Source organism: Stegostoma tigrinum, chromosome 5, assembly GCF_030684315.1.
Source record: "Stegostoma tigrinum isolate sSteTig4 chromosome 5, sSteTig4.hap1, whole genome shotgun sequence".
NCBI classification, from domain to species: Eukaryota; Metazoa; Chordata; class Chondrichthyes; order Orectolobiformes; family Stegostomatidae; genus Stegostoma; species Stegostoma tigrinum.
The window spans coordinates 41,511,986-41,526,731 of record NC_081358.1 but is presented as its reverse complement, the minus strand read 5'-3'; the positions used below and the strand labels follow the sequence as shown (position 1 = coordinate 41,526,731).

General features: G+C 40.9%; 1 long non-coding RNA gene across 1 annotated transcript; it reads right to left on the bottom strand.

The window, feature by feature from the left end:
• Positions 1 to 10,250: 10,250 nt before the first annotated feature.
• LOC125451619 (uncharacterized) lies at positions 10,251 to 13,059 on the bottom strand. The gene is made up of 3 exons (XR_007247334.1): positions 12,961 to 13,059; positions 10,444 to 10,545; positions 10,251 to 10,348 (listed from the first exon to the last, which is right to left on the bottom strand). It is a non-coding gene; the product is annotated as an uncharacterized LOC125451619 (long non-coding RNA).
• Positions 13,060 to 14,746: the final 1,687 nt, after the last annotated feature.

The window sequence follows — 14,746 nt, the reverse complement described above, 5'->3', positions numbered from 1 at the left end:
ACAAGGTGGAACAAGCTGCAATCAACTTGTACCTTCGACTCACTGACTGGAACGAGACAAATCTCTCAGTGAGGAGCGCGTGTATTTAAAAAGCCTATGTTAAAAAGCACAGCAAATAGATAGATTTTTGCAGAGCAGGACACAGATAACAGAAAAGTACAATTCTAATATCCCAAATTGTTTGTTGCAGTAAATGAAATGTAGATGAATACACAATACTTCAAAGATGAGCATGATGCAATCGAGGGTTCCATTTTAACTGGGCTGTCAAATCGTTTCGAGCTGCTGTTTGATTCTGAACATCTTCCTAGGACATCTGCATCTGACATTAACCTTTCACATTGGCACTAAGAGTCACCTCATACAGCAATGCGTACTGAACCTGCATTGTTTTTCCGTCCATGTTTACTGCAAAGCTTTGCAACTGCAGTTCAAAATCACCAAATGTTGTGGATAAGCCACTCCAGACACTTACAGTCATAGTCATAGAGTCCTGAAGCACTTGAGCTCATGAACCAGGTTGACCATCCCAGTTCAATAAAGACAGAGCATTACACAGCTTGGGTGGCCCCATCTGCCCTCTCAGATGGGTGACCATGATACCATTTTGAAGAAGAGGAGTTATCCCAAGTGCCCTGGACAACATTCAGCTCTCAACCAATATCACAATGACCTAACTTTCTGTTTTCACCACAAGAACAGATTTTTGATCATTATAACATTGCTGTTTGTGGAAAATTCCTGCTCACGGCTTGTCTATTATGTTCCCCCAGTGCAACACTGATTACAATTCAAATGTATATTGGCTACAAAGCACTTAGTTATTTGATGCTCATGTAAAGTGTTGTATAAATGCAAGCCTTTCTTTCTATTTAACAAAGTGCAAGGAAATTGTCCTGTAGCCTGGCCAATGCTTAAAAACAACAAAAATATAACGGCCTAGAAATTTTGAATAATGAATAATACTAAGTATTACCCATTTACTATCTTCTGTGCTGGAGATTCCTGGAAAGGGGCCTCTCATTACAAACTCACCCAAGAATCCTCTATTACAGGAGTTGGCAGAATTAGGATGGAGATTATGGCTGCTTTCATAGAATTGAGGCCTGTATTCTGAGCTTTAAATATCTGGCAGACAATTTAGAAGCTTTTGTGAGGGAGTAAGAGTTCAAGGGAGGCACAGGATGTTACAACTGAGGTGAGGAGGAGTAACAGTTAACCTCTCTTTAATGTCCCTCTTAGTCAAAGGCACAAAATCCTTAGCATGTACCTATCACACTTCCATTAAACTTAGTTAATCTGATCAAAAGTGATGAAGAGCATCTTCCAATGTTTTCTTGGCAGAAAGAGAACAGCATTTTATTAGCTATTATCTCAAAACAAATAATAAAACATAAAATCAGATACAAAATAGGAAATGAGCTCACAAAAAAGTGAAGGGAAGGAAGGATGTCCAGTATAAATAGGAGGGTAAAGGCAAATGCAGTAACAAATTTTAAAAGTCTCTTAGTTTACAAACGTGAAAAAACCTGAATCTAATTGTTTAGATGCCTTCTTGCTTCCTCCGTACAGCACAGCAGCAGATGGCCTGGAATTTTCAATGAATCATTGGCATTATTCCAAGTTATTTCTCATTGGCTAGTTTCTGAACTTGACAGAGATTGAAAGACAGAGAAGAGCTTCCAGTATCCTTGCTGTTACCAGCCTACGTTGTTTATTCCCTCTCTTTTGTTGCTCAAAGTAACCTACTAAAGTATGGTTAATTTTGCATATTCCTAATCTAGAATCATAGAATCCCAAAAGGGATTCGGCCCATTGAGTCTACACCAACCCTCTGAAGAGAATCCCACCCATCCCTGCATTTCCCACCTTAGACACAATGGGCAATTTAGCATGGCCAATCTGCCTAACCTGCACATCTTTGGACTGTGGGAGAAAACCGGAGCAAAAGGAGGAAACCCACACAGACATGGGGAGAATGACAAAACCTATACAGACAGTTGCCCAAGGGTGGAATCAAACCTGGGTTCTTAGTGCTGTGAGGCAGTCCTGCTAACCACTGTGCCACCATGCCACCCTCTGCTCTATTGTCTTCTACAAATAGAGTACTCCACCGGGAACCTTCCATCTTCAGTATGTGAAGTTAGCATGTAAGTATGGGTAAAATGAGAAATGCAAAATTCTTGATGGTTCAATGAATTTCATTGCTTCTTCATTAATATGTTTATGCTGAAGCATTCAGCTCTGTACATTCCATGAAGTTTACAGGGGATTGGGTAGCTTTTGTGGCAGCCACTTTAGATAAGCGGGGTCCTTTTTAAAACCATGTTTAGTCCATGAAAGTCTCTGAAATTAAAATGAAATGGTCAAAGTTGAATATTCATGTTCTACTTTCACTACAATTGTAACTAGGTGTAGGCGGACACTGGAGGTGATAGGGTCATGGAGTTGGCGGGTGAGAGGTCAGGGTGTCTTGCTAGGTGCTTGGATAACAGATAGGTGAGAGGGTTGGGTGTCAGCGGAGTGAGAAAATAGGGTGCCAGCTTGATGAGGGGTAAAGTGCAAGGTGGGTGAGGGATTAATAAGTCAATGAATGCTTCAGGTAGGTCAAGGAGTTATGTCAAGCCCAGATGGCTATCTTTTCCAGTGGAATTGGGCTGGGGGTGCAGGTTCCAGGTCTGGTAGCATTAGGTTTAAATCAGGAATGATGCCGGGTGCAGTAGGCTCAGATCAGGAAAGGATGGCACATCTGGGGGTATTGGGTCAGTTGTGGGTCGGGGGCTGTGGTGGGGGTGTTTTACAAGCGTAGGAGTCTGACCGGGTCAGATGCTGACTCCAGTGGGTCAGGTCAGCTTAAGTGGTGAGGTCGAGCAGGGGGGTTGGGAGTGGAGAGGGGCTATTGTCAAGTTTAGCTGGTGTATTTGGGATGGAGGTCAGTAGTGAATTAGGATTTCAGTTTATTACTCAGGAATTACAGTAGGTTTTAAATTTTCCAGAATAGCTGTTAAGGTTAGGCACAACAGAACTTAAGGATTTTTTTTTCAGAGGGTCTCAGGGGATTTGCCCATCAGAATTTTCAATTTTCTGAGTGATTTGCTTAGTATCTGGTGGTTTTAGATTTCCTCATGGTCCTGATGCATAGCTCTCCTCTCCGCTGATGCAATGACTATCCAGTTATCTAAAATATCTGACCCAACATTTGATCATCGAACCAATAGCTGTTTATCTAAGATTATTGTGAGAAAATTGTATTCATTGCTTCCTAACTTGCAGCAATGGCTGATAGACACTCTGAGACACCCTGAGATTGTGAAAGGCATGATGTACATGCAAGCCTCTCTTTCTTTAGTGATTCCATTGCGTTGCAGCTTTTTAACAAAGACAGCTTCAGTTGTATAGAAGGGATGGCAGCCAATGGTAGCTCGTAGAAGCACAGCAAGAATCTCCCTAGTAGCCTGACCTATCTGAGCGTCACCTTCCACTTCTTTCAAGCACATTGACTTTGAAGGAATTCCATCGGGAAACCCTTTTCCCCTCCATAAATGGAACAGACGGCCAAAACATTAAACATTATCTGGCTCACAAAAGTTTTGAAGCCAGGCAGGGAGAAAAAGTTAACAAGAAAGAGGCCCGAGGAATGGCTGTAAGTTCCTATCCATTTTGATCCTTGTATTTGAAAGGTCTGCTTGGTACCAAGCCCCCTGGTAGGGGTCGCCAGGACACAAGGAGGCCACAGGTATATAGAGCTCATCTTTAAGAATATTAGAAATACAAACAGGTGAAGGTCATTCATCTCTTCAAACCTACTCTGCTCATCAATAGAGTCATGGCTGAGCTGAAATGGTCTTCACTTCACTTCACTTCCCCACCTGCCACCCCCTCGCCCGCTAACTGATGAATAATTCTGTCAACCAGAAGTCTGTCCAACGCAACCTTGAATATATTCTTTAACCGAGCCTCCACGGCTCGCTGGGAAGAATATGTCCAAAACCCCTCCTCATCTCTGTCTTAAATGGGAGACTTTGTATCATTAAATTGCTCCCCCCTTGTTCTAGATTCCCCCACAAGGAGAAACATTTTCTCAGCATCTATCCTTTGAAGTCTGGCTCAGATATTCCCATGATATCACACCTCATTCTTCTAAGCCAATGAACAAAGGCACAACCTGCTGAACTGTTTGTCGTAAAGGGAAGCCTTTCATCCCAGGAACCAACTATCTCATGAAATGGTAGAACCAAGACTTCTATGGCTGAATGACCTCCACCTCTTTCTACCTTCCTAGCACTTTTCTTCCAATATCTCAGTGGAGCTGTAGTCTGCTTTGGATGGGGTCATCCAACAGCCCCTTCCTCAGTGCAGGGTCCAATTTAAATTGCAAAACTGGTGCCACCAAGTTTATTGGTCTTCACAATTAGCCTCTGCATGACCTATTTTAACAGAACTTTACATTGAAGCAAGCTTTGGCACAACTATGTAAAATTACATCTTATTTGGCTATTTTAATGCTGGCTCTTTTCCAAAACTGAGTGACACAAAAACAGCAAGTTAATTATATGTAAATATGACTTGTGCTGCTTTTATTATATCTTATTATAAGTACCTGCTTGGCTCCATAATAGCATTCTTATGTCTGAGTCACAAGGTCATGAGTTCAAACTTCAGTCCAGGACATAATCCAAATGGCACTTCGATATACTGCTGAGGGAACATACATGAAAATGACAGATAATGATTGAAAGGAAAAGCTATCTGTTTCCCCACTGTCTTTCAATCATCATCAGTTCCTTGATGAATAACATTTTAGATTAATGGATCATCACTGGACCATTTATTTCAGAATATGATCTCCAAAATGAGGACATAGTGTTATTGTGTTATACAGCATGGAAACAGACCCTTCGGTCCAACCAGACCATGCCAAACACAATCCTAACCTAAGGCTAGTCCCAACTGCCTGTTCCTGGCTCACATCCCTCCTAACCTTTCATATTCACATACTTACCTCTGGATCTTTTAAACATTGTAACTATGGCCACATTCACCACTTCTTCTCGAATTTCATTCTACATGCAAACCACCCTCTGAAAAAAATTTGTCTCTCACCTCTTTTTTTAAATCTCTCTCCTCTCACACTAAAAATATGCCCCCTTGTCTTGAAATCCCCCCAACTAAAGGAAAATACACCTACCATTAACTTGCAGTTCATAGTTTCCCTTCATACAGCCCCATCTTATTTCGTATACACCACTTAACGCAAGCTCTTTCATTTGCTCAGCTTTTTAAAACAATGGTCCAGTGTTAAATGCCACTCATCAGATTGTTTGAGAACTGTAAATACCTGTCAGCCCTTGTGCAAAGCAAGACTTCTAACAAACGACATTTATATCATTCTGTAATGAACACAACAAAACAGTATTTCACCTGAGCATTATTATCATAACATGACAGTGAGCCAGGAGACATTGGAGCAGGTGAGCAGAACCTGGTCAAAAGGTTTTAAGGAGTAATTTAAAGAAGAGCTGGGGAGTTTTTAAGGAGGGAATTCCATAGCACAATATGCATGCCACAAACACTTCCCTACAGTTAATCGTATTGTTTCTACACTGCCTTCAGCTTCATCTTGGACAGTGGAACCTAAGTCATACCTAGAAATGCTCAGTCTATTGGAATTGATGCCATACAGAACGTTTGCCAGAGTTAACCAGTCGCAACTCCTTCAAGTGACGGAGGTGGTAGGAACAGCCGATGCTTCATTTTCTGAAGAAGGGTCCTGACCCAAAAAGTCAGCTTTCCTGCTCCTCTGATGCTGCCTGGCCTATGGTGTTCATCTAGCTCCACACCTTGTTATCCCTCAAGTGTAGGTCTTCATTTTGTCAGAATTCATGATCTGCATCAAATTTATTGGCATATACAGGGGCTTAGTGACTGAATCATACACACATATTCATTCAATCATCTCTTTTATAACCTATCTGTGAATTAAAAACCATCAGTCTCCCCACTGGCTCAAAACCAGAACTACACTGTCCAGTTGTTCAGGTGTCCATTACACAACACCTAAATTTGTTTCAGCTCCAAGCCTACAGCCACCATACTTTATTTGTTGGCCAATAGCTACTTATTGGGCCAATTGTTGCCACATCAGATGAAAAGTTCCCAGAATGGGGTTGAGAAACATGTTAGCCATGATCAAATGGCAGACTAGTCTTGACGGGTTGAATGGCCTAATTCAGCTCCTATATCTCATAGATTTATCATCTTATAGCAAGGAGAGATAGAATTCCTAACCCTTGAAAGGCTATAAATAATGATCCTTCTTGATGGGTTCACCACATTTCAGTTAAATGGGTCCAACCTGGGTATTGACTACAGGCAACACCTCTCTGCTCTGGCTACTTGTTTCTGACATCCAGTTTCAGGTGGTTTCTAGAGTTCTAATGATCCTTTGCTAACCTAAATCTCCCAGATTATGCATTAACTTTGTGGCCTGGCTTGTCTCTCTCATATATTCCAGCTTCCAGTATTCCTCTTCAATTTGCCAACAGCACAGCACGTCGCGAATACTGGAAATTGAGCTTGCTTTTCTGAATTGAGGAATGTGGTGAATTCAACTGACCTTGCCAATGCGGAAACAACAGGAAATGTTGGTTTAACATTCTTTCAAACATCTTATTCCATTAACTTGTTTGATTTTGGATGCCTAGGATAGTCGTCGTGCAAGCCTGTTGCTCATCCATCATTTTGCATTAAATAAAAACAGGACCCAAGAGCTCTTCAATAATTTCTCTTAGATTGTTATTGTCAGATCTAACTGCACTCTTTGAAACTGTAACAGGTAATGAATCTTCTCAGCTATGCCACCTGACTCCATATTAAAAATACTCTTTTCGATTCTTAATTAGCCCCATTCCTTCTTTTACCATCTTTTTTCTATTTACATGCTCATTGAAGAAATTGGTAATCTCCTCAGTGATAGCTTCCGGTGCGTACTCATTATCAATTTTCGCTTCTCTTACTTACTTTTATTCACCTCCCCTCAAAACCTTTTGCATTAGTTTGGTTCTTAATTATGTTTTCTGCCTGAAATCATGAAAAACATGCTTCTTCTTCATTTTGATTCCCTCTTCTCTTTCATCCAAAGCTCTCTGGAATTCAGCTTTTATTTTCTACTTTCCTATCTTGTTATTACCTTTCCCTTTTGAGAGAATATGCCCTGTGTGCCTGAACCATCTCCTCCGAATGTAGCCCATTGCTCAGCTATTGGTTTTCTCACCAATTTTTGTTTTCAGTCTATCTGACCCAGCTCCATTCTTGATCCATTGACATTGGCTCTCCCCCATTAAAAATTCTTACTCTGGATTGCTGACTATCCTTTTCTATCATCATCGTAAACATTATGATACAGTGATCACAATCTTCTAAGTGTTCTCCCACTGGCTTCTGAACTGTTCGGTCCACCTCATTCCCAAGAAACAGGTCCAATAGTCCACCCTTTTCTTGTTGGAATGAACAGACATTGTTGTCGGAAATTATCCTGAATACAAACTAAGAACCCTTACTCATCCTTGTCCTTTACATGACCAGCCTCTCCGATATGTTGACATCTCTCTGTAATTTCCTGGCAGATTTGTTCTTCTACATCTTTCCCACAATTTGATGGTCTGTAGATTGCGTATAGCAACGTACTGGCATAATTTTTGTTACTTACCTCTAGCCATATTGATTTCACTTTTGATGCTTCTGTGGCATTCCCATTCTCTGGAGCTGCAATGATCTCCTTAACCAATACCACCACTCCTCCTTTTCTTCTTTTCCTGTCTTTTCTGAAAACTGTGTACACAGGAATATTTAATTCCCAGTCCTGCCCTCGCTTGAGCCAGCTCTCCGTAATCATGACAACATCATAATTCTACACAAGGCAATTGTGTCAGCAAATTCCCAATCACTATACTCCACACATACACAAAGTCTAACCCTGATTCAGATTTCATCACCTTCTCTTTTGCTCTGTCTTCACCTCTTAGCTTACTGTTCTTTATTCTAGTGCTATCTGTCTCTCCTAACACTGCGCACCCTTGTATTTCTCTCAGACATTCTCTTCTGGTTCCCACACTCCTGCCAAATTTGGTTAAAGCTCCCCCATCCACTCTTAACAGAACTAACAAAAACACCTTGCAACCAGGTTAGACCCAGCTCCATTCAGGTGCAGCCATCTGACTTGTACAAGTGGAAGCAGGATATCAGAAACCTGCCTTATCTCCAGGTATATCTGGTTCTCACCCACCCCACCCCCATGTTTCCACTTTATGCACCCACATCAGCATAAAACATCCCTAGTTCAAGTATAATTTCCCTTTAAACTGCCTTAATAAGGTACTTTAATCCAACTTTACAATTACAGTTATCACTACATGAGTGTGACATTTCCATTTCTCACATCAGTTACCTTTATGGCCTCCCTGAGTACGATTGGCAATTTAGTACTAATTTATGCCAAGTTATGTTCATTTTTGTAATGTGGTTCCTGTGCTCAGTGGGAGATAGATTAAAGCTCATTTCACTTAGAAATCTTACAGCCATCGGAATAAAGAAGACTTTCCTTCCATTCGGCTGGGCTGAATTCAAATGCCTTCTCCATTTTGGATTTGGAAATTAAAGCAACAGGGTTTCCAGGGCACTGGTACAAAAGGGCATCAAAGCCATGAAGCACCGGTGTAAATCCACCCGAACAAATCTGGGTCGGTGAGACTACAATTATGGTAAGTGACTAAAGAGATAAGACCAAAAATCAGCCTGATGTCTTCTAACAGAGGACAGGGGAATCATCAGAAAATTGCTATGGCAGCAGCAACATTGACCAAGACCCAATTGCCAATCAAATGATCAAAAAAGGCTTACATTTCTACAGCATCTCTGACATCTTCAGGATATCCCAAAATGACTCACAGCCAATTAAATTTTTTTGAGGCGTGGTCACTGTCGTAAGTTAGAGATGCACAGCACCACACTCATCATGTTCCCCACTGAAATCTCCTTATAGTTCCTTAAGGCTATAGGCCAAGTGCTGAAAAAAAGAGATTAGCATAGATACAAGCTGGATAACTGGCGATGGATCAAAGAGCCACTGACATTGCTGTCAATAAGCTATGACTCTATGACTTTAAATATTGACGGCCAAAGGTTTACTCATGCTGAGTGGTCGCAGTTGACTTGGGATGGTAGCAGTTTCTTTAGCTGACATACTATTGCCAGCTTTTACCAGCTGCATCCAGTCTAAGACATTCACATGGCCATTGGCTCACTTCATTGTGCATTGCAGCAAATTCAATTGTTCATAGACAATAAGGACTGCAGATCCTGGAAGACAGTGTCTTTAGGTGTGATGCTAGCAAAGCACCCTAGGTCAGACACCATCCAAGGAGCAGCTAAGTCAACATTTCCAAATTGCATCCGTTTCTCCCGATGTGGTCTCCACTATATCAGGGTGACCCAAACATAGACTCGAGGATTGGTTCACGGAGCTTCTGTGCTCTGCAAGAACCCACCAACCTGACCTTCCAGTTGCCCCTCCCACTCTCCTGATAACATGTCTACCCTTGGCCCCTGCACTGTCAAAGTGAGGCCAAATGTAAACTGGAGGAACAACACTTGATATTTTACTTCGGAAGCTTACAGCCCAATGACTTTAACATTGGCTTCCCCAGCTTCAAAATCCCTCCATCCCCAGCCTTTAACCCATGTCCAGCCCTCCCCCACCTGACCTGACCTAATCTGTCCATTTTCCCGTTAACCTGTCCACTCCACCCTTCCCATGGACCAATCACAACAACCCCCTACAGGCATCCACCTATCACCATCTATCCTACACTTCCCCTCAAACCCACTCCCCTCCCTCTGTTCATTTCTGTGCTCCCCTCCCCCTCCCCAGCCATGTTAAAGGATTTCAGTCTGAAACATTGACCCAACTGCTCCTCGGCTGCTTTCTGACCTGCTGTGCTTTCCCAGCCTCCCATCTATAAACTCAGTTGGTCCATGGATTGCTCATCTATCCCTGTATAATATACATGATGGCTTATAATTTGAAAATTACCAGAAAATATGAACCATCAGCGATGTACCTACAGAAACAAAAGATGCCACGCCTGTCTCAGTGCATAGGACCTGCCTCCCTGATTTTGAATGTTGATGGTTCATGCTCCACATTAGAAACTTTAGCCCACAATCCAAGCTGACATTACCTGCAATATTAAGGGAGGAGTGCAATATCAGAGATGCTGTTATTCGGAAGAAACCTTAAACCATCGCCTTGTCTGTCTTCTCAGATGTTTGGAAATAATCTGATATACGACTGTTTCAAAGAATAACAGGAGAGTTATTTATTGCTGAACCAATATGACTAAAATCTTCAACACCTGACAGAACATTACAAATCTGAAACACTACCTGTTACTTTTCTCTCCACAGTTGCTGGATAAACTTCTGAATACTTCCAACTTTTCTGTTATATCTCAAATTTCCAGCTTCAGCAGGACTTTGCCTTTTGTGCTAAAAATAAGAAATCGGATTATTCTGGTCATTGTTCCACTGTCTGTGGAACTTTGATGTGAGGAATACAAGTGATTATATTTCAATGGAACTTTGTTGTCTCTAAAGCCTTCTAGGTCATCCAGGAGATTATAAATGCACTGTGAAAGCTATTGGAACTTCTCGGAATATTATTGAATTTGTTTGGCGCTAAATGTATCTCCTCTCTTTGGAAAAATCATATAAATACTGCCTCGAAATCTTCAGCTTTCATGTTGACATTTCTTTGTCGATAAAGTGGCATCCTGTACCCTCTTGTCTCTCCAAGTATCTAGTAAAGATTAACAAAAGGGTTCCAGTATGAGATAAATTAAAAGATGACCTTGAGCTAAAGTAATGGACAGTGGGGTGACGACGCTATTGCCGATTGGCCAAAGCTATTCAAGCAAGTGACTGACATAAGGTAAACAAACAGCCTTTAGAAATTAAATATATTAATGGATGCTCAGAGGCATGGACAGTCTTTGTCAAACAGCTGCCTTTTTGAAAAATGCAAAAAATCAGAAGAAAGTGCGGGAAAATGAGGGGAAAGATTTCCGAACACTTCAACTCTACGAGTTATAGAGATGCACAATAATATATGCACTATCTATCCATTTGTCCTCCTGGATCAGTAAACCGCTCCAAACAACCACATGTGCAGTTCCCATTATCTCTGTGCATATCCTATTTAACATATGGATTGCTCTTGAACTGTTGCTTCCTAATAAATTGTCCTTAAATCACTTAAGAATTCTCAACCAGGTATTCTGAACCTGAACATTTAAGACTATATGCACTTTTTTTCTCATTTTCTTGCTCTTTGTACCTGTACCTGCTATTTAATGTGGTTTTCAACAGCAGTGAAATTATCTGTTAGCATTAGAAGACGCAGTCAGTGAGCTCGAGGAGGTAGCATCAGGTAGGTTCCGGCACAGAAGATGTTTAGTTATAACAACATCTGTGAATTCCCTTCAAAACCATGCGCTGTCTTGACTTCAAGCCTTATCGCTGGTTTGGAAGGGGTTTTGCAGATGTTGTTGCTCCCTTACACCTGCTGACCTTGTTGTGGGGTTGTAGGTTATAGTAGTCACTAACCTGGATAGTGCTGCCAAAGATGTCTTGGAGTTGCTTCAGTGCATCTTTTATTTGGTATACACTGGAAACTTTCACTGGATAAAAATCCTGGAACTCCTTTCCTAATAGCACCATGGGTATACTTACATGAAATGAATCACAGCAGTTCATGGAAGCAGTTCAGCTCCACCTTCTCTATTTTGAGGTGGGTAATAGCTTGCTAATGGCACCCACATTCCAAGAATAACTAGAGGAATATGAAGTGAATGCCTTCCAGTTCAGTTTTTGTGGCTGTTGATCTTGCCCTGAAACTGCAAGTTCTCTGCTTTCAGAGAACGGACACAGCATTTCATAAGATCAATATACAACTCCCCCGGAAAATTCCATGCCTATGGAGTTCCTTTAGTTCTATATGTTGCACACACGTAGTTCAAAAAACTTACTGAATGTTACATGCCATTGTCTAAATTAGGTCCCCCAGGTTTTGTAGGTAGTCTCATATAACTCCTTTCTCTCTCCCCTTGGAGTTACGCCAATTAGCATCCATGATTAAGCACCCTTTGGTAATATTGGCAGCCTCCTTCATTGTGCATTGTACATCACCCTGTCCTCATATTCATTATTATCACTCTTATTGCTATCTTGACGAATGCATTCATTTGCTGGTCTATTTGCCAAAATTGTAATATGTACTACTGTTGGGATAGAGTTTTAATGGAGTTTGCAGGCCACAGTCTTTGTTGATGAACAATAATATAAAGATTTAAAGCAAGACTGGCATGCTAATACCTAGGGTGCTTTTGGTGCTGTGTGAAACGATATTTAACCCATACATGCTTTAGCTCATGGCTTCAAGTGTGAATCAGCCTCATGTTGCAAATAGCAGTCATGCTTACTTATTAATAGAGGATCATCACTCCTCATTCATATTTTATTAAACATTTTTAGGCCTCTGACAGGATTACTAAATTATAAAATATTTGCAATACATGTTATAAATGACCTTAACAATTAATGATTAAGTGCCACCTAATAACAGTGGAAGAATGCAATTCTTAAAATAAATGAAAAACCATTGCTTAAAATTTAACCATCAGACCTTGATCAAATCCTATAATTACTACAGGTTAAGCAGGCCATTTATTAACCAGGTCCTTGTCTGTACCCCTGGGAACAGGTTTTTTACCTTTCCGTCGTGAAAATGTCAATGCACACATTTTATTTTCAAAACTGAATTATTGTTCAACATCATAAAGTTAGCATGTAATACAGGAGAAGGAATTAAAAAGAAAATTAAGTAGATACTGCATGAATACTTACAGCATTACAAGTTGATGAAGGGAACAGTGGCTGTGTAGGCAAAATACCACAGCACAGTGTGGCTATGAATAGCTTTCAGGTTGTAGAGTGATTATGATGGCCTGGTCAAACTTCACACTAACCTGACTTGGAACGTATCATTGTTCCTTCACTGTGACAGGATCAAAATCTTAGAATTCCCTTCCAAATCCATGTGTCAAACCGAGCAGATGGGTTGCAGTGGCTCAAAAGAGCTCGTTCACCATGTTCTTAAGGGCAATTGGGAGTGAGAAATAAATGTTGACCTTGCCAACATTGTTCGCATTGCAGGAAAGAATTTGTTTCTTTTTAAAGAGCACCCACTTACAAAAAGCTACGATTTTGATACTTAATTTACTTCGTTATGGCCCAGGAGAAGTAAGATGAGCGTTTCTCACAGGTCTGCTGTATTCCTTAAGATCATTATAACCCCTTGGCCGCCACACTCCATCCCTCTTCCAAACATACCCACAGCTCTCCACTCCCTGTTGTCTTCCAGCAGTCGGTCCAACTCACAGATAAAGGCTAGCTGCAAACCACCCTGCCAGGTCCGAGATGTGCTGCTAAAGCTTCGGCAACAATACCAGCCAAGCCTCCTACCGCCAATGCTCATTGAACTTGGGAATCTGTTGAACACTTTGGGTGAAAATTCCCAAATCTGGTTTGACATCTTCCTGGAGATGTTACCATCAGAGCATTTCAGGCATGTGACAACTCCATGATTTTGATCTGTACTTTAAGGCTTCAAATAATCTAATAAAATCAAAAGACCACAGATGGTGGAATCTGAAATGGAAAGACATAGCACAGGAAATAGTGTCAGCCTCAGTGGAGAGAGAAACAAAGTCAAATAGGATTCTTCTTTAGAAATGAGAAGCTAAAGCACTTTCTGCTTCCATTACCCCATGTCATTTGTGATGATAAAATCAAAAACAACTTAATTTTTGTTTCTAAGGGAAGATGAAAATTATAAATAACTCAATTGGCATGTGGACTCGAGAGAAGAATAATGATTTTCCTGGAAATTTTTAGATGCAAATTATTAACACGGCATTATGACATTTTGCATCCAGCATAAGATCCGTGATGTTGAAAACAGTGGAAGCTGATTAATGTGATCACTTCCCTCCTGCCTTCATCATGGCAAGTACACCATCCCCTTGATCCAATTATGCCCATTAAGCAAACACCATTACAAGTATGAATACTAATGATCCCATTTCACAGCAACATAACAGTACAACAACGAAAGCCATTAAACCAGTAGTTGGCAAGATGGTGTAAAACTGTCACATTCAGTTTCAGAGTCTATTGTATGACAACAATTGATCTGCACATTGTTGTGGCTATGACTGTCGATGCTAGTAGGTTTAAACAGGATGAATAGCATGCAATATTCTTAACGAACGTGCGTGGTAACAGAATCAACATAAACAAATGAACACCAAGTCAGGTCCCAAAAGACTCCATGTAATAATTTTGAATGGAATGTCTTTAGGGAGTAGGAGCATCTGTCTGCCCTAGAAGGGCAATGGATTTGATTGATTGAGAGTGGATGGGGGTCTGGCATTGGGTGCAGAGAAGGCCAAGCATTCTAGATTTTGTTCCTCAAATAAGGATATTGTTTGAGTTGGTTGATTATAATAGCTAAGGGATGGACATGAGTGTCCATTTACTCTGGGAGGAGGTGAGATTGAGACATGATTTAAGCTACAATTCCTGAAGGTAAATTTTCAAAATAACTTTTAACTTGGTTATTCATTTTCGG